At 41.2% G+C, this 24,150-nt stretch overlaps 1 long non-coding RNA gene and 1 other non-coding gene across 2 annotated transcripts in view; one reads left to right on the top strand and one right to left on the bottom strand.

The window, feature by feature from the left end:
* The window catches only part of LOC111019513 (uncharacterized), a 70,842-nt gene that overhangs the window by 21,177 nt on the left and 25,515 nt on the right, over nucleotides 1–24,150 (bottom strand). The window lies entirely within an intron of this gene.
* Nucleotides 15,745–15,851, top strand: LOC148213060 (small nucleolar RNA R71). Its single transcript, XR_015793185.1, has one exon. It is a non-coding gene; the product is annotated as a small nucleolar RNA R71 (small nucleolar RNA).

The following is a 24,150-nucleotide window of genomic DNA, read 5'->3' as shown; positions in this document are numbered from 1 at the left end:
ATTGATTGCATTTTTTTTTATGGAAAGTGAACTTTTGAATTTATATGTTTTGATTATTTGTGTTTATTTCAATTGGTATTAAATTCATATATGAAATATTAATTTATCCTTTTTGATTGATTCCAAAAGGGGGAGAAAGTAGGAGAAAAATGAAATTTATATTATTGAATATATTTCTAATGCCATTTTGAATGTATTTTTCTGATGTGATTTGTCATCATAAAAAAGGGGGAGATTATTGGCTTTCCGAGCTTCAATCATACTATATGTCTTGATGATAACAAACTTAATATATTAATGATTTTGACATTTCAAAGTGTTCATAGTATAGAGCTTGAAAAGACGAATCCAACGCAATTTGAGTTGCTAAAATCGGAGTTCAAATGGAGAAATCACGATCGAAACAAGCTGGAAGAAAATATATTATATTATAATATAATATAATCATTACTTTTTCAAATCCAATCTCCACATTTCATTCTTCATCACTGAGATCCAGTGACCTAAATTGATTTTAGTTTCAAATCAATTTTTACTCATTTTCCTCTGTTATTTAAACCCCTCTCCTCTCCCAAATTAAAACACCAATTTTCTTATTTTTAAATCGTTTATAATCCATTATTGCTCTCTCAAAGCTCTCAATTCTACTTCCGTTTTTATTCATATGAGAGATTTTCTTGTTGTGAGGATTGATGTATTTGTGAGCTTAAACTTGTAAATCTACTCTATTGGAGAGTTTTAGTGTGTGAAAAATTCTTATTTCCACACTTAGTTGGGTTTCATTCTTGAGCCCGGTAAAAGGAACAGAGTGTGGGTTTTGATCTTTGTCCCAAGAAAAAGGTTGTGTTTAGTTATAGATCCCGTAAAAAGAGCGGTTTGGTCTTGATCCTGCAAAATGACTGGGTTTACGATCTTGAACCCGTAAAAGAATCGTGCTTAGTGAAAAATCTCGAGAGGTGCTCGGGGAGTGGAGTAGGTCGGAGTTTGCCGAACCATTATAAATCTCTTGCATGAAGATTTCTCTATCCCTTACTTTTTATTTATTGCAATTTATCGTTTAAGTATATTTTATTTTATTGCAAATATATATTGTGCTAATCTTGAATATTTGTGTCATGACATTTTGAGTTGCTATAAATATTTTATAAATTTGTTTTGGTTAAAAAGTTTACTTAGTCATTTGATTTGGGCTTAAAATTGAAAAAGTTTAGTAAATTGATCTTCCACACTATTCACCCCCTCTAGTGTTTCCATACCGATCCAACAATAGACTCCAAATGGCTAGTGAGAAGGTGAGTGTCATGAATCCATTCCCCTTCCGAACCCAAAGACACTGAAGAGCTCTTAAGAAGAGAGATTGCCTATAGGGAATCCGATTCCACAATTAAACGCTTACACCCCAAAGACAACGACACACGAAGACCTTCCAGGATACCGGTAGCTCGTCCATCAGAGGAGGATGAGGAATTGAATTAAAAATGGATGTCGAGGGGCCAGACAAGAGCGACTTCCGGTTATTGGTTGGACCATAACCGGGTTTTTCATTAAAGTAACAGTGGTATTTAAAGAGTAAGATGTAACTCAGGGGTAAAATGGTAATTATACCCAGCTTGAGTTACGAGCACTCGTGAAGGATTGACTTGCCATTGATGGTTGTTTATCTGTGGACATGAAAATATTATGCAGTGAGAAGAGTGCAGCTGCGGGTCTTTAGTGGAGTGACCCACAGTTAACGAATGTTGAGTAGCTCGATTAATGAGTTTGACCGATTAATCTCGTATCGTTGGAGCTTCCGATCTGTAGGTCCATTAGATCCCTTACTAGCTCACAACGAGTAAAACGAGGATCAAGAATTACGAAATAATTTGAAGTCTTCAAATTATATAAGGGAATTTATATAATGTATATTGATACATTGAATATAAATATATATTAATTTTGGATAAATATTCAAAATTAATATTATATATTATGAGAGAAATGTTTGAATAGGATTCCAATAATTAATATGAATAGAATTCATATTAAAACCATAGGTTAAAAATAATCTACATAAGATTCATTACAACTATAGGATATACAAGAGAAGTTTTTTAATACGATTCAAATATATATAGCTTTAATTAAATATGAGATATTTAATTAAAAGATAGATAATTAATTGTTAATTAATTAATTATTTATTTATTTAATATTTGAATTTTATTGATTAATTATTAATTAGATGAATAATTATAATCAAATTTGTCGGCGACGAATTCTGGTTGCAAGCCATGTGTCGCTCGAACAAACAGTCCGACCAGGGAATGGGTGAACCTAAGCCTGTGTGGGTAAGTTTTTACGCACATATGTTCTAGAATGGGGTTAGACTGACCCTTTCTCTTTTGGCCTAGTCTTTTTTGTCCTTTGTTGGCGTGGCACCAGTACAATAGGCCTCTAACGCATAGGGAATCTTGATGGCGCTGGCCATCCTTTGGCCGGAGTTCAGGGGAGGCGAGAGGATGATCGTAGCCCTGCTGTCTACCATGACCTTGATCAAGTCAATCAGGGGCTTTTTGGGTTCTAAAGCTTGAGTTCTCGTCGTGGGACGCTCTTCAACATCCTGTCTTCAAACAAGAACTAGAAAGACCATTGGTTCTTCGTCGTCGGGAGGTGGTTGGTCGGTGGAGATCCGTTCATCGGTCGTGTGACTTGCCGCTTCAGGGAGAATGGTAGGTACTCTCGTTCTTCTTTTTTGCTTCCCCTACTGCGATCCTTGGGCTTCGCTTCTTTTGTTGTAGTGTTTTCCGAGTGGGGCCACCCTCTTTCATCCGAGTCGAAAGACGTATTGAAGAAAATTCTAGCGATTCCCTGGGTCGAGAGGGTCCCTACGCTTATTGCCACATACAAAAGGTTGGCCCAGCACCGTCTGATTGGGGATATCCAATGGTCCGACCAGAGGCAGCGACGATCGTCCTAACCCTAGCAGGGCGGCGACATGTGAGAATGTTACTGCTTTTCTTCTGCGGATTTCTCATTTACTATTTCTAATCGAAACATTTGTGTAGGTTCAGCGAGGCCGCCGTCAATCTTGTCTGCATGGCACGAGCTCGTTGTCCGTCCCCTCATCCCAATTGGGAATGCTTCTTCCCGCGGCTTCGACAGCGATGAGAGCGTCGCGTCAACTAGTGTCGCTCATCGTTTCTCTGGCTTCGCCTGCCAGGACTGACGAGGGGAGCCCCTTAGTGGAGATACTTCTTCTGGCCTTGCGACACGAGCTGGCGGCAAAGAGAGTTAGGGTAGAGGAGCACCAGGCTAAGGTTCAACGTCTCTAGGCTCTGTTTTGTTCTGTCGATCGCTCCACCATCCCCCATGCCCAAGACGAGCAAATTCAGGTGGAGAAGCGAATCGTCCGAGAGGATGCTTCACGAGCGAAATAGAGGGCAGCCCTTCTCCATATCGAGATAGACCGCATTCAACGTAGAGTAGCTGCAGCTGAGGCACGTGGCAGCAGTTTGAGGTGGAGATGCGATCTCGTCTGGCGCAAGTGGGCGCATCAGAGTCCCGTGCCAAGAAGGCTGAGGAAGATCTTGAGATGGCTCGAGTGAGGCCATTTCTCGTGATAGTCGGATCGCCGAGCTGGAGTGACGTCTTAAGGAAGTTGAAGACGGGTTGCTTAAAGCGAAAGAAGGAAAAGCAGTAGCTGAGTCTAATCTGTCGTTAGCTAAGGAGGCCGAGGGGACTGCCATGGACTCCTTGCAACGAGAGTTTGCCTTCGTTGCCAGCCTTGAGGTGCTTGGCCGATACTCAGCGCTCCCTTGCTCAGGCTAGGGCGATTTTGGAAGAACCCAAACTCTTTGAGTCCCACTTTCGCGGCTCAGACGGCTACCGTATGTTGGAGTGAGATCTTCAACAGGTGAGGGTAGACTTCGTGAGGGTTCGCCTGCTGGGGCGGTGTTCAAATGGGGAATTGAAGCGTGTCCTCGATGCCTTTGAGCATTTCTGGTTGATACCGGATAGTCGCAAGTCTGAGGAACACCTTCAACGTCTCATCTCCGAAGGCTGCAGCTATCATGATGCTCTGGTTGCAACGACCGCTCACTTTGCTCCTCCACTTTCTTATATTTATCAACTTTGTTTTTACTGCTTTTGTGTGAGGGGATTTACATTTGTCTCCCCGTCTGCTGATTCTTGTAATTTTTGCTTGTCTTTCTGTTGAATGAACGCAAGGTTAGATTTTGCTGCCGTTTGTTTTACCATTCTCGCTTTATTTTTGCCTTCTTGTTTTCTCCAATGGATCCCTCCCCCAATGGCTTCCTTAATCGTTTCCATGGGAGGGAAGTTACTGCCTAACCTCGAAGATTGTGGAAGTTAAATTGATTCCATATAGGCCCTTTAACCAAGTGATGCTATGTGGGCTGTTCGGACGCAGGGACAGCCTTAGGACTTTGAGTGTTATTGTTAAGGTAGGGATACGTCCGAGTTGGAGCCCTATTCGGGTTCTCTACTTGAGGAAATGCCTCGACACATCAGATCACCAAAGGCTTGAATGAGACCGAGTGGTGCCACGTGGGCTATCGAACATGGGGGCAGCCTTGGAACTTTGAGTGTTCCTGTTAAGGCAGGAATGCGTTCGACTGGGAGCCCTATTCGGGTTCTCTATTTAGGTAAATGCCTCGGAACATCAGTTCTCCAGAGGCTTGCACACGGCCGAGTGGTGCCACGTGGGCTATCTAGACTTGGGGGCAGCCTTGCAAATGTGAGCGTTCTTGTTAAGGCAGAAATACGTCCGAGTGAGAGCCCTATTCGGGTTCTCTACTTGGGGAAATACCTCGGAACATCAGTTCTCCAGAGCCTTGCAAGCGACCAAGTGGTGCCACGTGGGCTATTCGGACTCAGGGGCAACCTTGAAACTTTGAGTGTTCCTGTTAGGGCACGAATGCATCCAAGTGGGAGCCCTATTCGGGTCCTATACTCGGGGAAATACCTCGGAACATCAGTTTTCTAGAGGCTTGCACACAGCCGAGTGGTGCCACATGGGCTATCCAAACTTAAGAGCAACATCGGAACTTTGAGTGTTCCTGATAAGGCAAGAATACGTTCGAGTGTGAGCACTATTCGGGTCCTCTACTCGGGAAAACTTCTAGGAACATAGGTTCTGCAGAGGCTTACACGTGGCCGAGTGGTACCAGGTGGACTATCCGAACATGGGGGCAGCCTTGGAACTTTGAGCATTCCTGTTAAGTGACTGGGTGTTTATGCTGAACGCACGCACTAAGCGTGGTAACAATTATATAGATGCAAGCGCACACCTGTCAGAGTAATATAAAATGGATGGAGTATCCAAGTATCGATCCTCAAGGACTTCTAAATAATTTCCAAACTCTGAAGTTTTAAAGAATAGTGAATGTTGAAATGAGTGATTCTTGTAAAATGGGAAGTGGTCACAAATAATGGTTTTGGATTTGGGATTTGGACTTATAATAATAAAACCTAGCCCGATTTACTTCAAGTTAGCCAACAAAGAATCAAGGACATGCTAAGGATAATATGCATTTTACTTTAGAAACTAACGACTACGCTTCTCACTTTACTTATGTCTAAGCAAGTTCAAAGTCCTAAGACATTCCCTAATATGTCTATTATGAGATATATCTTAGTTTTAGGATGGAAATAGTCGCAACCTCGGGTTAAGGTCCTATGTCTAGGCTACTTAAGCGGAACCCTTATGTCTAAGGCGCTCCTCTCCTCGGTTTAACCACTCAACAATGCAAATAAGCAACCTTTTCAGTATTGACTTGTTAAGACTTACAGTGGCCTTCTCTAAATCCTAACTTTTTGGGAAAACATGTTGAGCAATGAATGGAAAGTAAAAACACTACTTCTTAGCAACCCTTTTTAGACATAAAAGGCTAACTATCCATAACCGGGCTAGAGACGGGAATTTAGAAAGACATATTGAAGAAAATACAGCAAGTAAAATGGTTGAATGTGGAATGCATGTGTGAAAAACAAAAGTTAACTAACAGAGAGTTTTTATCGGGATTGAGAGCTTCGCCCTTCTCTTTCAAGCAAGGGAGAGTGTCACGTGCTCTTTCCTCCAAAAACACAACTCTCTTAACTAAAAATAAAGTAAAGGCAAAGAGAAGATAAGCAAAGTGCTAGATTTTTATATATTTGAATAAGTAGAAAATAACTAAGTACAAATGGAAACAAAACAAAGCTTAATAAAAGAATGTAAAGTACTCGGGATTTAAAAACCAAAAGCAACTAATGAAAGCAACTCAAAAGTACTTAGAAAGCAACAAAGAAACACTAAAAATGATCAAGAGAAGGAAGCAAGGCTTGATGATTTTGGTGGAGAAGTTGCTGGAATTTATAACTGTGCAGAATTGGTTAGGTAGGTCCTAAAACGATGGTGAATCACCCATTTCCAACTCTTTTGACTGACCAAATCGTGCTCAAACTGATAGTGGAACACTTCTTCTACACGTATGCATCGGTTGGAACCACCAAAACGCATTGGAAAACGCGTTTCATTAAGGGCAAAGTTGGAAGAAAACCTGTTTTTCTGCAGGCTTCCCAGGCGCCTGGCGCCTCCCATGTAAGTTTTTCCGTCTTTTTGCTTCTTTTGATTAATTTGCACTCCCAAATGGTCCTAAAATGTCATAAATACAATATAAGCCAACCAGAAACCATAATATATGAATTTTGCATGAATTGGAACTCAAACGATCGAGAAAAATCCGAAACAAAGCTGAAACATTGTAAAAACAGCATCTAAAACCTTCTTTTTACGCATGTAAACAAGCGTAATCACACCCCCAAACTTAACTTTTTGCTTGTCCTCATGCAAAACTTAGCTTCTTTAATCAGCTTTCTAACACATGGACAAGGAAAAGCAAAAGCAACCGAGATGTTCAATCATAAATTGTCTCAGGGAAAAGATGTCAAAGCCTACCATTCTATTGCCTTTGTAAACTTAGTCACTATAAACCAAGTTTGAAATGATAAAAACTTTTTCTTTCAAAATCTTTTTTCTCTTTCAAAAACAGAAAACGTTTTCAAATACCCCTAAGGAATCTGCACACTCCCTCCTTACACTAAGACTTTTACATCTGAAAGACCGGCTACTAGCCCCTGAGGTTTCCACACACTAACATCGGTTTCAACCACAGCTACTCGTAGAAAGACTTTGAAACTAACAGCTAGGTCATAAAACGACGACAATGAGAAACACGAAGTCACTTATCACCATCCTTACTGCTATTTTCAAAGTCAACACCCAACCTAAAACTAAATGGGTGTCTACAGTAGGACTCGGAAATCATAACTACATTTTCTTTAACTCTCATTGTTTTTACCACTCTTTTCTTTCTAACACAAGTCTTTTCCCCACTCTTATTTTCTCTCAACAAGACTCTTTTTACTCTTTTGCAAAATTTTTTTTTTTGTTCTGTTTTGTGTTTTTTTTTTCCTTTTCAACACTTTCTTTTTTTAATAGCATTTGTTTTTCCAACTGACTCTTTTTCAAAATAAAATAGCATGATTTTTCAAATATAACTAACACTTTATCTTTCTGAAACAACAACTGACACAACGACTGTCCCCCCCAAACTTAAGAGAGACAGTGTCCTCACTGGGAAAAGACTTTTGCATCGAATGAAAAAGGCTTAACAGTAAAAAGGACAAGGACTTCCTATATAGGGGCAAAGAAAAAGCTTAAAGTTTGTAAAGATCAAAAAGACATAAAAAAAAATGAGTGTATCACATAAACAAAGGAAATAGCTCAAAGCTTAGTCAGGCATAGAACAGAAAACTCAACAATCTCTTATAATCATCATCGACATGAAATCACATGCACAGCACAGATGCTTCAAAATAGGCATGTGAAAAGCTAAACTAAGGTTAAGTGAAGGCATACTTTAAGTGATCAGAAGATAAACGATACTAATTTATTCATGCTTCAACTGAGCTCGAAACATAATCAATACAAAAAAAACATGCGTAGTAATGCTAGAATATGCAAACTACGTCATTAACCAAAAGAAGAAAACACAAAAAATAGCAAAGAAGGAACCTCCCCTTCATGAAGTCGGAGGTTGTGGACTAGGATCAGTGTCAATACTGGGAGATGGATGACCAAGGATAGCAGCTAGCGCTGGAGGCCATGAAGGTAAAACCGCAAAATCCAATGAAGCCCTTAAGTTGTAGATATGTTGCACGACTTCTCGAACCTGATCTCGCAGCTGTTGGTTCTCCTCTCGAAGACGACGGATCTCCGATGTAGGAGACATCCCAGTACCTTCCCTTCTTTGTAACGCATGGGCGATAATACGCCGAATATTCTTCTCTTCCACAATTGGGGCATCTCTCTTAATTTGATCCTCAGGGAGCTGTACACCTTGTCGCAAGCATAAAGAAGTGACCAAACGTGGGTGATAAAGCTTACCACGTGTTCGGTGGGCATACTCATGGATACTAGTATTGATCATTTCTCCATAATTCACATCTATGCCCTTTAGCATGGCATAAACCAGCAGTGCCCTATCCTGAGTGACATGCTCATCATGCTCCGTTGGCAGAATTCTGTTTTTGACTATGTATAACCATCCTGCAGCAGTTAGGGAAACATCCTCGGGTTTTAGTCGTACCTTGCCATGAGTAGTCAAATCCCAAGTGGCAGAGGGCTTCCCAACACATTCTAAAGCCTCATCAAGCTGTGCTAGAGTCGGAGTCACTAACATCTTATTGCCCACAGCATCTCTGATATTCTTAATGTTAAAGGTGTAGTTGATCTGAGTGGCATCAAACCGTATTTCCTTCCCGCGCACTATGGCTATATGTGACTGGGGATGGACAGCAGCATAGAACTCTCTGACTAACTCCAAAGCCTCACATTGTATGGGCTGAATAAGTGGTCTCCACTCTTTGTCTCTAGCGGTCTCCCTCCAATCATCAGGCACATCTCCTAGAGTGAGATCGAATCCCAATTCTGTCATAATCTTACGGGATTTCATTAATGAAGTTCGAGTGGCTAAATTTGCCGCGTTCCATTTCGTCTCGACCTCCTCTCCCTCAGACAAGTCTAGTTCAATTGTATCAACTGGCCCAGGTGCCACTACCTTCTTCTTAGCTTCAGCTGCTTTAGCTTTCGCAGCTCTCGTTTTAGGTTCATTCGCGGGCACTGTTTGCTTCTTAGCCTGAACTGCACGACGTTTTGAACTCTTTCTCTCCCGCCTCTTGTATTAGAACATTTCCCTTATCGTCTGCGTGTCCTCAAGATCTTCTTCGCTGGTAGGTTCTTGAGTACTATTCTCCCCAACCTTGGATCTACCTGTATCACACCCAAGCGGGTTAACTGTATTAGAAGGAATAGTGTGAGCATCCCTTACCCCTGGTAGAGTGGCCATCGGTGTGACATACTCATCCGTTGCCAACGGAGTAGATCCAGTTGCCCCAGTAGGCAACTCTAGGTGACTACAAAACGCTCCTTCTGTAGGTGTATCCAATGGGGAAGGTTCCTGAGTATCTGTTCTCACCACTTCGTTCTCGGTATCCTCTGTTTCCGGCATATTTGAACAATGTCCTCGTGAAACCAGTAGAAAATCATCATTACCATCTTCTGGTGTAATAATCAATGGAGATGAATAAAACTGCTCCTCGTCCCTGTTCTCCATAGATGAATCCTTAGGCGTCAGACGCCTACTACTCCCATCTTCCTCAATTTCTGGGTCTATCAGCACCTCCTTGCCCTTCCTCTTTTGCCCTATCGAAACCCCGGGCTCTAGCCTATGGCTATGGCTCTTCTCTTGCTCTCCTCCATGCTCATCTCCTGCATCCATTGGCATATTGGTTGGGGTTGGCAACCTAGGAGGCTCTAAGGGTTTTAGTTGTCCCATGTTGAAGGTACTCGATATGTTAGGGTTCAATTGGGGTGCTTGAGGTCCTCTTTCTAGGAATGGAAGTTGAGGTGGTGGGGAAACTCTAGGTGAAATCATACCATAATTATGTGGAGGTACCCAATGACCCATTCCATAATAAGGTGGAAGGCTAGGAAATAGAGTAGATGGGTTTGGCATTCCATAAGGATGAACACTAGCTGGAATTTGCATTTGAGACAAGGGAAAATGATAGGAAGGAACCGGGTTAAACATAAACGGTTGGTACATACCCGGATTGATCATTGGAGGAAGTTGTTGAGGATTTTCAGCCCTAAACTAACTGTTTTGAGGTATATTAAAGGTGGGTAGTTGCTGAAAATTAACATAACCATGTGGGCTCATTATAGGATGTTGTGTAGGAGCTTGGGATGGAGGACATTCAAATGTTTGAAGCGGGTTTCCTCCCCTAACAGCAGCTAGCCTAGAATCTGAACCCATGTGGTGTTGGAAGTTCTCCAATGGTGGAAAAGGAATGCTTGTGGCATTTGGAGCTTGAGTAGTAAAGCTTAGGCAATGAGTCTATTTAAAGCTTTCCTCAAACTAAATCCTAAATGGAAAGGGATTGACATTTAAGTTCAACTAAGTTTCCTAAACCTAAAAGGAAAAGAAAACAAATTTGAATACAAAATAGGATTAGGGAAACAAAATTTGAGTTTGAAGAGAAGTTTTTAAAGCTAAATCATAGAGGATTAATGTTTGACCCAAAATAAAGCCCATGCTATCGAAAATTAAAACCCAAACCGTGAAGGAAAACGAAATTCGAACTGCTGGAAAACAGGGCAGGCGCCAGGCGCCTGCGTGATTTATTTTCGCAAAGGGCAGGCGCCAGGCGCCTGCGTAATTCTTTTTTTTTTTCAACGTTTTTTTTTTCTTTCCTTTTTTTTTCTTTTTTTCTTTTTTTTCAACGTTTTCAAAAACATTCTCTTAATAAGAAAAACTTTATAATGAAACAAAGAGAAAATACAAGATACAAAGACTTCCTTCCTTTACTTTTGTTCTTTCAAAAACGGATAAGAAGGAAAAAACATTTTTCGCAAAAATTTATTGACCTGAAAGTTGAATAGAGGTTTTTCCTCTATCCACTGGTTCTCCAAAATACGGCTTAAGTCTCTGCCCATTTACTTTAAAAACATTTCCCTTAGAGTCAACTAGATCCACTGCCCCATATGGGTAGACTTTAAAAATTTGAAAGGGACCAGACCATCTAGACTTAAGTTTTCCAGGGAAAAGTTTCAACCTAGAGTTGAATAACAGAACCAGATCACCTTCTTGAAGATTGTTCGGCCGAAGACGCCTATCATGCCACTGTTTAGTTTTTTCCTTAAACAACTTAGCATTCTCATAAGAAAAGTGCCTGTGTTCTTCTAATTCCAACAATTGTAACTTCCTCGCTTCACCTGCAGCCAACAAATCAAAATTTAATTTCTTAGTAGCCCAAAATGCTTTATATTCTAGCTCAAGAGGCAAATGACATGCTTTTCCAAAAACTAGCCTATAGGGGGACATGCCGAGGGGAGTCTTAAATGCTGTCCTATATGCCTAAAGTGAATCATCAAGCTTAAAAGACCAATCCCTACGGTTAAGATTTACAGTTTTTTCTAAAATATTTTTTATCTCCCTATTAGATATTTCGGCTAACCCATTCGACTGAGGATGATATGCTGTTGCAACCCTATGACGCACATTGTATCTAGTCAGCAACTTTTGCATAGACCTATTCACAAAATGAGCCCCCCCATCGCTTATCAGACAACGCGGGATTCCATAACGCGTAAAAATGTGCTTTTGCAGAAAACGAATGACAACTTTGGAATCATTGGTAGCAGTTGCAATGGCTTCTATCCATTTCGAAAAATAATCTACTGCTAACAATATATAAAGCTTACCATTAGAAGATGGAAATGGACCCATAAAATCTATACCCCACACATCAAATATTTCAATCTCCAGGATCGGGGTTTGAGGCATTTCGTGGCGTTTAGATATATTACCTGTCCGTTGGCATTTGTCACAAACCTGGGCAAACTTATGTGTATCTTTGAACAGAGTGGGCCAAAAGAACCCACTTTGCAAAACTTTGGCTGCGGTTTTGTGTCCTGCAAAATGTCCTCCATATGGAGACATATGACAAGCGTCTAATATCGCCTCGTGCTCTTCTTCTGCGACACACCTGCGTAAGATATTGTCAGGTCCTAGCTTATATAAAAAAGGCTCATCCCAACGATAACATCGAACTTCATTTAGAAATTTCTTTACCTGTTGCTTGTTGAACTCATAAGGAACTATTCGACTTACCAAATAATTTGCTATATCGGCATACCACGGAACTGAATCAACTCGCAAGAGTTGCTCGTCAATAAACTGTTCACGTATAACAGTTCCATCATCACAGAGCGGGGATTCCAATCTAGACAGGTGATCAGCAACTTGGTTTTCAGTACCCTTCCTGTCCCTAACTTCAATATCAAACTCTTGAAGTAACAAAATCCACCGTATCAAACGTGGTTTAGCATCTTTTTTAGCAAATAAATATTTTAAAGCAGAATGGTCAGTAAAAACAATGACTTTTGTGCCTATCAAGTAAGACCTAAACTTATCAAAGGCGAACACAACTGCTAACAGTTCCTTTTCAGTAGTAGTGTAATTGAGTTGTGCACCGGTCAGAGTCTTACTAGCATAATACACAGGATGCAAGATCTTGTTTTTACGTTGTCCGAACATAGCTCCTATTGCATAATCACTAGCATCACACATGAGCTCAAAAGGTAAATCCCAATTAGGTTCGATAATTATAGGAGCTGAACTTAGAGCAACTTTCAACATTTCAAATGATTTTAAACAGTCATCATAAAAAACAAATGGTCTATCATGTTCTAACAATTGACACAAGGGTTTAGAAATTTTAGCAAAGTCTTTTATAAAGCGGCGGTAAAATCCCCCATGCCCTAAAAAACTTCTAATCCCTTTGACATTTGTAGGAGGAGGTAGCTTTGAAATGATGTCTATCTTAGCGTGGTCTACCTCTATTCCTTGCTTGGAAATTTTGTGACCCAAAACAATACCCTCTTGTACCATGAAATGACACTTCTCCCAATTTAGGACTAGGTTTGTTTGTTCACATCTCTCCAATACTCTCTCCAAATTAACTAAACAAGCGTCGAAAGAATTTCCAAAAACAGAAAAGTCATCCATAAAAACTTCTAGAATATTTTCTACCATGTCAGAGAAGATGGCCATCATACACCTCTGAAAAGTCGCGGGTGCATTGCATAGTCCAAAGGGCATTCGCCTAAAAGCGAACGTACCATACGGACACGTAAATGTTGTCTTCTCTTGGTCTTCTGGAGCAATAGTAATTTGATTATAACCCAAATATCCATCTAAAAAACAATAGAAATCCTTACCTGCCAGACGGTCGAGCATCTGGTCAATAAACGGGAGAGGAAAATGGTCTTTCTTTGTTACCTTGTTGAGTTTGCGATAGTCAATGCAAACTCTCCACCCACTCACAGTTCGGGTTGAGATGAGCTCATTCTCCTCGTTGGCCACCACGGTTATACCCCCTTTCTTTGGTACACACTGTACTGGGCTTACCCAGCTGCTGTCAGATATTGGGTATATAACACCGGCGTCAAGCCATTTAAGAATTTCTTTCCTTTCAACCTCTTTCATCTTCGGGTTCAACCGCCTTTGACTCTCAATAGAGTTCTTAGCATCTTCTTCCAATAGAATTTTGTGCATGCAAAAGGCTGGGCTTATCCCTCGGATATCTGCTATCGTCCATCCAATGGCCTTTTTGTGCTTCTCCAAAATCTGCAATAAAGAATATTCATTAGTAGGTGATAAATTGGAAGCTATAATAACTGGTAAAGTGTCATTATCCCCTAGATACGCATATTTCAAATGCGACGGCAATGACTTCTGCTCCAACGTGAGTGGTTCCACTATGGACAGAAGTAACGACTTGCATTCTTCTTTTTGTATTTTTTCAATATGACTAGCCACATCTTCTGGTCCTTCTGCTATCTTATCAAGCTCTTCTTCAATCTCTGTAACTAATAAGTCATAAAACTCATCAAACATAATAGGATTCAAGCTATTTATAGCAGAGCACTCTTCAAAGTCTCCTGGTAATTTCATGGCGTCTAGAACGTTAAATTTAACTTCTTCATTATTTACCCTCATTGTAATTTCTCCCTTCCTCACATTAAAAACTGTATCCCCAGTGGCTAGAAATGGTCTTCCCAAAATAATGGGAACGTCTAAGTCCGCCTCGCAATCTAGAATGATAAAGTCCGCAGGGAAAATGAATTTGTCCACCTGGACTAAAACATCTTCTATCTTTCCCTCAGGTCTTATGATAGATCTATCTGCTAGTTGGAGGGTAACCGTAGTAGGTCTAGCTTCTCCTATGCCTAAAGATTTGAAAACTGATAATGGCATAAGATTAATGCTAGCGCCTAGATCACATAACGCCCTACCTAAGTTTTTTCCTCCTATGGAACATGGAATGGTAAAACTGCCAGGATCGTTACATTTCATGGGTAGCGGGCTGCCTACAGCTTCACTACTACATTTTGTCATGGCTACCAGTTCATGCTCTCCTATTTTTTTCTTCCTAGAAACTATATCTTTCAAAAACTTAGCATAATTTGGCATTTGTTCTAGAGCATCTACTAATGGTATATTTATATGCAATTGTTTTAAAATATCTAAAAATTTTCTAAACTGGGAATCATTATTTTTCTTAACTAATCTTTGTGGAAACGGGGGAGTAGGGGTAAAAGAAGGCTGTACCTGTGGAGGAACACTCGGGGTGTCCTCATTACCTTTTTTAATATTTTCTTTTTCTGGTGTTGTTGGATTTTCTGGTATCTTTACAATTGGTTCAGTGGACGGAATCTGTACATCTGTTGTTGGCATTGTTGGTCCATCATATGCCAGTCCACTCCTAAGGGTGACAGCTTTGCACTGTTCTTTCCCTTCTCGTCTTGGTAATTCAGTATGGCCTGGAAAAGAACCTTGTGGTCTATTCTTCAATTCATTGGCGAGTTGTCCCAATTGGGTCTCGAAATTCCTCATTGATGCCGCTTGGGATTGTATCACTGCGTCGGTTCGGGCCATGTACTCCTTCATCATATTCTCAAGATTTGAGTTGTTATTTTGAACTGGTGGAGTCTGTGTTCTCTGATTGTACTGCTGTTGCGGTGGTGGGATGTATTACTGTGTAGGTGGAACATAGGGCTGCTTGTTCTGTTGGCTCTGCCCTTGATTAAAACCGCTCGAACCTCCTTGTCCTCCCCATGAGAAATTAGGGTGGTGCCTCCAACCTGGGTTGTAGGTGTTCGAATATGGGTTAAAGTTCCTATTGTTCCCATGTCCTACATAAAAAACGGAAGCAGGGTTATGTGGACAATTATCATAAATATGGTTTTCATTGCAAAATGAACAAATGAGATCGTTGACTTGGCAAACAGGGGCAGGAGTGCAATAATCCGACTGCACAGGTTGTATCGGCGTGGCTAATGGATTTTTTATTCCCAATGCCATCTCTTTCAGCCTCTGGTTCATTGTAACCATCTCTTTTTGCATCGAGGTCGCAATGTCCAGAGCCAAAACTCCAGCTGGATCTTGCTTCTTTGGTGCTGCCCTAGATCTTTGCGAACACCATAGTTCGTTGTGTGAAGCTAAGTCATTTAGGATGTCAACTATCTCGTTGAATGTCTTCTTTGTAAAGGCTCCGTTGGCAGCATTGTTTAGCACCATCTTAGTAGGATGATCTAAGCCTCTAAAGAAATGTTCTATCTGGATGCATGCCGGCAAGCCATGGTTCGGACATTTCCTGATTAGTTCTTTAAATCTCTCCCACGCCTCGTAAACAGGTTCACGATCATACTGTCTAAAGGAGATGATCTCCTCTCTGATATCAGCGTGGCGAGTAGGTGGGAAGAATTTTGTTAAGAACTTCTCCACTAACGACCCCCATGTGGTGATGGATCCCGGTGGAAATGCATTGAGCCATGCTCTAGCTTGGTCCTTCAAAGAAAATGGAAAAAGTGTTAGTCTCAGAGCATCGTCTGTTATACCAGGTAATCGAAATGCATTTGCAATTTGAATGAATAATTTCAGATGATCATGTGGATCCTCATGTTCCTGCCCTCCAAAATGTCCAATTGTCTGCAACATTTGGAACATCATTGGTTTAAGCTCAAAGTTTGCGTGGGTTGGAATAGGGTTGACTATCCCTGAATCAAAGTTCTGAAAAGCCGTGGCGGCATATTCTCGCATTGCCACGTCTCTGTTGTCTGCCATCTGGATATGGTTGAATTCATCATTTCTCGCATGATCCCTCATATTACCGTTAACAGCAGGTGGATCAACCGGATCACGAGGTGGAATATCTGCCATTGATGTGCTCGTACTCTCTACCTCACTTTCAGGACTGATTTCACCTTGTCTCTCTTTTTGCTTTTCTAGTTGTTTTCGAAGTCTTTGCTCCTTTCGAGTTTTTCGAAGGGTCCGCTCAATCTCAGGGTCAAGGGGTAGAAGAAAAGATCTTGTGCTCATGCACTTTAACTTACCCTTGTGAGATAAACGACCAAAAATATAGAACAAAAACGGTGGATGGAAATTACACCCAACAACAATTCACAAAAATAAAAACTAAAAGAATTTGAAAATAATTTTAAAACTAAAGTCCCCGGCAACGGCGCCAAAAACTTGACTGGGTGTTTATGCTGAACGCACGCGTTAAGCGTGGTAACAATTATATAGATGCAAGTGCACACCTGTCAGAGTAATATAAAATGGATGGAGTATCCAAGTATCGATCCTCAAGGACTTCTAAATAATTTCCAAACTCTGAAGTTTTAAAGAATAGTGAATGTTGAAATGAGTGATTCTTGTAAAATGGGAAGTGGTCACAAATAATGGTTTTGGATTTGGGATTTGGACTTATAATAATAAAACCTAGCCCGATTTACTTCAAGTTAGCCAACAAAGAATCAAGGACATGCTAAGGATAATATGCATTTTACTTTAGAAACTAACGACTACGCTTCTCACTTTACTTATGTCTAAGCAAGTTCAAAGTCCTAAGACATTCCCTAATATGTCTATTATGAGATATATCTTAGTTTTAGGATGGAAATAGTCGCAACCTCGGGTTAAGGTCCTATGTCTAGGCTACTTAAGCGGAACCCTTATGTCTAAGGAGCTCCTCTCCTCGGTTTAACCACTCAACAATGCAAATAAGCAACCTTTTCAGTATTGACTTGTTAAGACTTACAATGGCCTTCTCTAAATCCTAACTTTTTGGGAAAACATGTTGAGCAATGAATGGAAAGTAAAAACACTACTTCTTAGCAACCCTTTTTAGACATAAAAGGCTAACTATCCATAACCGGGCTAGAGACGGGAATTTAGAAAGACATATTGAAGAAAATACAGCAAGTAAAATGGTTGAATGTGGAATGCATGTGTGAAAAACAAAAGTTAACTAACGGAGAGTTTTTATCGGGATTGAGAGCTTCGCCCTTCTCTTTCAAGCAAGGGAGAGTGTCACGTGCTCTTTCCTCCAAAAACACAACTCTCTTAACTAAAAATAAAGTAAAGGCAAAGAGAAGATAAGCAAAGTGCTAGATTTTTATATATTTGAATAAGTAGAAAATAACTAAGTACAAATGGAAACAAAACAAAGCTCAATAAAAGAATGTAAAGTACTCGGGATTTAAAAACCAAAAGCAACTAATGAAAGCAACTCAAAAGTACTTAGAAAGCAACAAAGAAACACTAAAAATGATCAAGAGAAGGAAGCAAGGCTTGATGATTTTGGTGGAGAAGTTGCTGGAATTTATAACTGTGCAGAATTGGTTAGGTAGGTCCTAAAACGATGGTGAATCACCCATTTCCAACTCTTTTGACTGACCAAATCGTGCTCAAACTGATAGTGGAACACTTCTTCTACACGTATGCATCGGTTGGAACCACCAAAACGCATTGGAAGACGCATTTCATTAAGGGCAAAGTTGGAAGAAAACCTGTTTTTCTGCAGGCTTCCCAGGCGCCTGGCGCCTCCCATGTAAGTTTTTCCGTCTTTTTGCTTCTTTTGATTAATTTGCACTCCCAAATGATCCTAAAATGTCATAAATACAATATAAGCCAACCACAAACCATAATATATGAATTTTGCATGAGTTGGAACTCAAACGATCGAGAAAAATCCGAAACAAAGCTGAAGCATTGTAAAAACAGCATCTAAAACCTTCTTTTTACGCATGTAAACAAGCGTAATCATTAAGGAAGCAATGCGTCCGAGTGGAAGCCCTATTATGATCCTTTACACGGAGAAATGTTAGGCTATCCGAACTTGGAAGCAGCCTTGAAACTTTGAGTGTTCCTGTTAAAGTAGGAATACGTCTGAGTGGGAGCCTTATTCGGGTCATCTACTTAGGGAAATGCCTCGGCACATCATTTCTCCAAAGTCTTGCATGCAGTCGAGTGGTGCCATGTGGGCTATCCGGAGTCGAGGGCAACCTTGGAACTTTTAGTGTTCCTGTTAAGACAGGAATACGTCCGCGTGGAAGCACTATTCAAGTCCTCTGCTCAGGAAAATGCCGGGAACATAAGTTCTCCAGAGGCTTGCACGTGGCTGAGTGGTGCCACGTGGGCCATCCAAACACGGGGGCAGCCTTGGAACTTTCAGTGTTCCAGTTACGGAAGGAATGCGTCCAAGTGGGAGCCCTATTCGGGTCCTCTACTTGGAGAAATGCCTCAGAACATCAGTTCTCCAGAGGCTTGCAAGCGACCGAGTGGTGCCACGTGGGCTAGGCGTGCACATTATGGTAGGCAAAACCGACTTGACCGACCAAAACTGACCTCGATCAGTCAGTTTTGAAGATAGATGGGCGGTCGGTCGGTTGGGAATTAAAAGGGATGGTCGATCGATCGGTTGGCAAAGAAAACCCCCTTAAAACCGACCGACTCGACCGATATAGCTATTAAAAAAATATAATTTTTATATATATAATATATTATAATTAGGGTTAGGTTTTCTTTTAGTTTTTTCCCCAACCCCTATAGAATAGTCGCCTCCCCATTTTGATTTTTTCATCTCCCTCGTCTCTCTCTCTCCCTTATCTCTCTCTCGATCCACACCACCACCAGCCACTGCCTCGCCGCCGCTATTCGTCACACTCTCCCTCTCTTCCACCGCAGCCCTTCACACTTTCCCTCCTCTCTGCCGCCGTGACGCTTCGTCGCCTATCGCCCGCTGGTGAGCTATTTCTCTTCTATTCTCTCTCTTTTCTCTTCTTCTCTCTTTACAGTAGCTTAGTTATTCTTATTAGTTATTTCTACTTCTTAGTTTCATTTCCTTTCATAACCAACAACCCTGTCGCCGCATCCATCGTCTGTCGAGACCCAACCCCTGATAATAAAACACTGATAAAAAAAAGTCAATTTTGGCGAAAACCGACCGACCGAACCCACTATTTAGTCGGTCGGTTATATGTTAAATAAGCGGTTGGTTGATTTCCATTTTTGGAAACCGACAACATGTCGGTCGGTTGGGATTTCGATCTAAAAATCGACTCGACAGACCGATGAACACCCATAACGTGGACTATCCGGGCTCGTGGGCAACCTTGGAACTTTGAGTGTGTTCCTATTAAGGCAGGAATGCGTCCAAGTGGGAACCTTATTCGGGTCCTCTACTGGGGGAAATGCCTCGACACATGAGTTCTCCAGAGGCTTGCATGCAGCCGAGTGGTGCCACATGGGCTTTCTGGACTTGAGGGTAGCCATAGAACTTTGAGTGTTCCTGTTAAGTCAGGAATGCATTCGAGTGGGAGCCTTATTCGGGTCCTCTACTCGATGAAATGCTTCGAAACATCAATTCTCCTGAGGCTTCCTCACAATCATGTTGTGCCACGTGGGGCAACCTTGGAACTTTGAGTGTTCCTGTTAAGGCAGGAATACGTCTGAGTGGGAGTCCTATTCGGGTCCTCACCTTGGGGAAATGCCTGGCACATCAGTTCTCCAGAGGTTTGCATGCAGCCGAGTGGTGCCACGTGTTGGGTGTGTTGCCCTAAACTCGTAGTTTGTATTTTGTGTAAAAACAAATGTATATTCAATAAATTTGTTGTTGAATTCATAGCATTGCATTGTCCAAAATCCAATAAACTAAACATCCGAGGTTATTTTAGTGTAACCGGGATAATGTATGTACTGGGTATATATTTGATATACCCCTGATATACGAGATATATATATTTGATATACCCTGATATACAAGTGGAGAATGTCCCGTGAATAACCTAAAGGGTCTATAGTATATGGATAAGGCTGGGTACCTTATCCTGTCAACACTATGGATACGGCCCACTTTGTAAAGGTTACAGACGACTCGATCCAGGTCGTTCGTGTGGAGACATGCGAGTGGGGGTATCCTATACAATAAGTTTGTATAAGACCGGACCACGAAATAGCCAATCTTAAGATGTAACACCGTTAGCTAATAGATTGCTATTTTTTAGGATGACCAGACAACTCATTCTCAATCTTGAGTGAGTTATGGACTCCTGCCCGTGAGGGCTCGTCCTTTGATCTGTATGGGTGAGAGTGGCTCGAGTTGCCGACTCAATATTACTATCATTTTGGGGACGAGACCGAGTGGGGAGCTGAGAACATAACATCACAAGATGAAATTCACTCCTCTCCGACTTTAGGGGAGTAGAAGAGTGTTCTCTTAAATGCTGACTCCGGGACTTGAACAAGGGGCCCCACCCTCTCATTGGCCCAAGAGGAACTTCCGGTTATTGGTCGGATCATAACTGGGTTGTTCATTAGAGGAGTAGTGGTATTTAAGGAGTAAGATGTAATTCAGGGGTAAAACAGTAATTTGACCCAACTTGAGTTACGAGCACTCATGAAGGATTAACTCGTCATTAATGGTCGTGTATCCATGGACACGAAAACATTCTGCAGTGAAAAGAGTACAATTGCGGGTCTTTACTGGAATGACCCGTAGTTAACGAATCTTGATTAACTCGGTCAATGAGTTTGACCGATTAATCTTTTATCGTTGGAGCTTCTGATCTGTAGGTCCATTAGGTCCCTTTGCTAGCTCATAACAGGTAAAACGAGAATCAAGTTTTTGGAAGAATTTGAATTGTTCAAATTAATTAAGGGATTATATGTATATTGATACATTATAATATACATTATAAGAGAAATTATTTGAATGAGATTCAAATAAAATTAATATGAATATGATTCATATTAAAACTATAGGTTAAAAATAATGTGCATAAGATGTACATTACAACTATAGGTTGTGCGAGAGAAATGTTTTAGAATATGATTCTAATTTTATAATAAATAATTAAGTGTTAATTATTTATTTGATTAATATATATATTTATTAATTAATTATTAATTGGATTAATAATTAATTATATTTATCAATTAATATGATTAATTAATAAATTATATATATATATATTAATTATTATATATATATATTAATTAATAATATTAATATATAATAATTAACTCACCTGCAAAATTGCAGGGGAGTGGGCAGTTAAGTGACGTGGGGTAACTCCCCACGTCACTGTTTTTTGTTCTTCCTTTTTTGCAGTTCTGCAAAAAAAAAAAAAAAAAAGAAACACAGAGGAACAGAAAAAAAAAATATAACTCCATTCTTCTCTCTCAATCGATCGCTCTCAAAAATCCCCTCCTCTTCCAAACAAAACGTTCCTACAAGCGTGTTCTCGAAACCCAAGAGGATAGCAAGGAAGACTCGGTGGTGGTGTTCGGGTGGAAACCGTTGAAGAAAAGTTCTTCAAAGGTAATGGTTTTCCTCTATATTTTCATCTTTAACAGTTTTAATTTTGTTTCCCAAATGTCACGAACAACGGTCCGCTTCCGCTCCGGGATTCACATCCCTTCACCACGAGGGCTATCCAGACTCGGTGGCAGCGTTGGAACTTTAAGTATTCCTGTTAAGACAGGAATACGTCCGAGTGGGAGCCTTATTCGGGTCATCTACTCGAGGAAATGCCTTGAAACATCAGTTCTTCAGAGGCTTGCACGCGGCTGAGTGGTTCCATATGGGCTATCTGGACTCAGGGGTAGCCTTGGAACTTTGAGTGTCTCGACAGGTTGGTGGTGGCACGATGCTCCATATCGATTTCATACATGTCAGCGTACTTATTACGTTATTCGGAGGCATTGGGGATCGTCTTTGGACTGCGTTCCCTCAACCGTCACCAGTTCGGTATTTTGTAATTACATCGTGTGCGCTTCGAGGTGTCCCTGTTGAGTCGTGCAACACATTGCTTCGCTTGTTTAGGAATACGAACCAACACGCCTTTGTCAAAATGACACCTAGACACTCGATCCAACGGTTAGGGATCCTCTCCTTCCCTTATAAATTCGAGGTTTGCCCCCACTTCTATCGTCATCGTTCTTTCTCCTTTTACCCTCATTTAGTCCTCCTACGAACAAAAAATGCATGGATCTTCCAACAGCATCGAAGTGGACACTCATTCGGCAAATGATCCTGTTATCCCATAAGGACACCTCTCGATGGGAATGAGGACTACCTCCTCTCCAATGGAGAGGATACTTCTTCGGAGGAATAGTACTACCTCTTCTCAAATGGCGAGTACCCTTGGGAGGAGGAGGACGACGCAAATGAGGAAGGAGCAAAGGATGGTCCTAGTGGAGGAGAGGAGGGTGAACCCTCAAACGTAGTGGCGGGCATTCTGGAATTTGGGGTCGTACCCTCTTGCGCTCCTCCGAACCTTGCGCAACTAACTGAGGAGTGAACTCATTGCGCGAGTTTGCGAACTGGAGCGGGACCTTGGTAAGATGTGGGAGGAGTGTGTTGACGCTGAGAACGGCCGCTGTTTCGCTATGGAGTCGGTTTGGGAAGTCCTCTGGGGATGGAGAAACGGAGCAGGCCTACCAGTCGCTCTTTCGCAGGGTCAAGCGCTTGGAGAGGAGAATGGTGCGTCATGCACCAATGCCCTGATTCTGCTGCTTTTCTCCCCTCCCGTTTTTTTGTGTAGGCTAGGGTGTTTTGTGGTGGTGTCGTCGCCAGGGCCAGGGTGTATTAATATACATTATATATATTCCCTTGTATAATTTGAACATTTCAAATTATTTCATACTTCTTTATCATAATTTTACCCGTTGTGAGCTAGCAAGGGGACTTGATGGACCTACAGATCAGAAGCTCCAAAAATACAAGTTAATTGGTCAAACTCATTAACCGAGTTAATCAGCATTCGTTAACTACGAAGCATTCCACTAAATACCTGCAACTGCACTCTTCTCACTGCATAATGTTCTCGCTGCACTCATGAGTGCTCCTACGAAGCATTCATGAGTGCTCGTAACTCAAGCTGGGTCAAATTACCGTTTTACCCCTGAGTAACATCTTACTCCTTAAACACCACTGCTCCTCTAATGAACAACCCGATTATGGTCCGACCAATAATCAGAAGTCACTCTCAGACCAGTGAGAGGGTGGGGCCCCTTGTTCAAGTCCCAGAGTCAGCCTTTAAGAGGACACTCATCTACTCCCCTAAAGTCAAGGAGACGTGAATTCCATCTTGTGAAGTTTGTTCTCAGCTCCCCACTCGGTCTCGTCCCCAAAATGGTAGGAATGTTGAGTTGGCGACTCAGGCCACTCTCACCCATACAGATCAAAGGACGAGCCCTCACGGGCAGAAGTCCATAACTCACTCAGGATTGAGAATGAGTTACTTGGTCATCCTATGAGATAGCAATCTGTTAGTTAACGACGTTACATCTAAAGATTGGTTATTTCGCGGTCTGGTCTTATACAAACTCATTATATAGGATACCCCCACTCGCATGTCTCCGCACAAACGACCTGGATCAGGTCGTCTATAATGTTTACAAAGTGGGTCGTATCCATAGTGTTGCCAGGATAAAGTACCCAGCCTTATCCATATACCATAGACCATTCAGGTTATTCCCGAGGCATTATCCACGTGTATATCGAGGTTATATCAAATATATATCCAGTATATATACTGTCCCAGTTACATGACAATAACCTTGGATGTTTAGTTTATTGGATTAGATAATTGCAATGTTATGAATTCAGCAACAAATTGATTGAATATAACTTTATTGAATAAATTTGTTTTTACATAAATACAAACTACGAGTTTAGGGCAACACACCCAAC

Source organism: Momordica charantia (genome assembly GCF_013281855.1).
Source record: "Momordica charantia cultivar OHB3-1 chromosome 1 unlocalized genomic scaffold, Mcharantia_2.0 BLBB01000001.1, whole genome shotgun sequence".
Taxonomy (NCBI): Eukaryota; Viridiplantae; Streptophyta; class Magnoliopsida; order Cucurbitales; family Cucurbitaceae; genus Momordica; species Momordica charantia.
The sequence above is the reverse complement of the archived record's forward strand: the minus strand, read 5'-3'. Positions and strand labels throughout refer to the sequence as shown.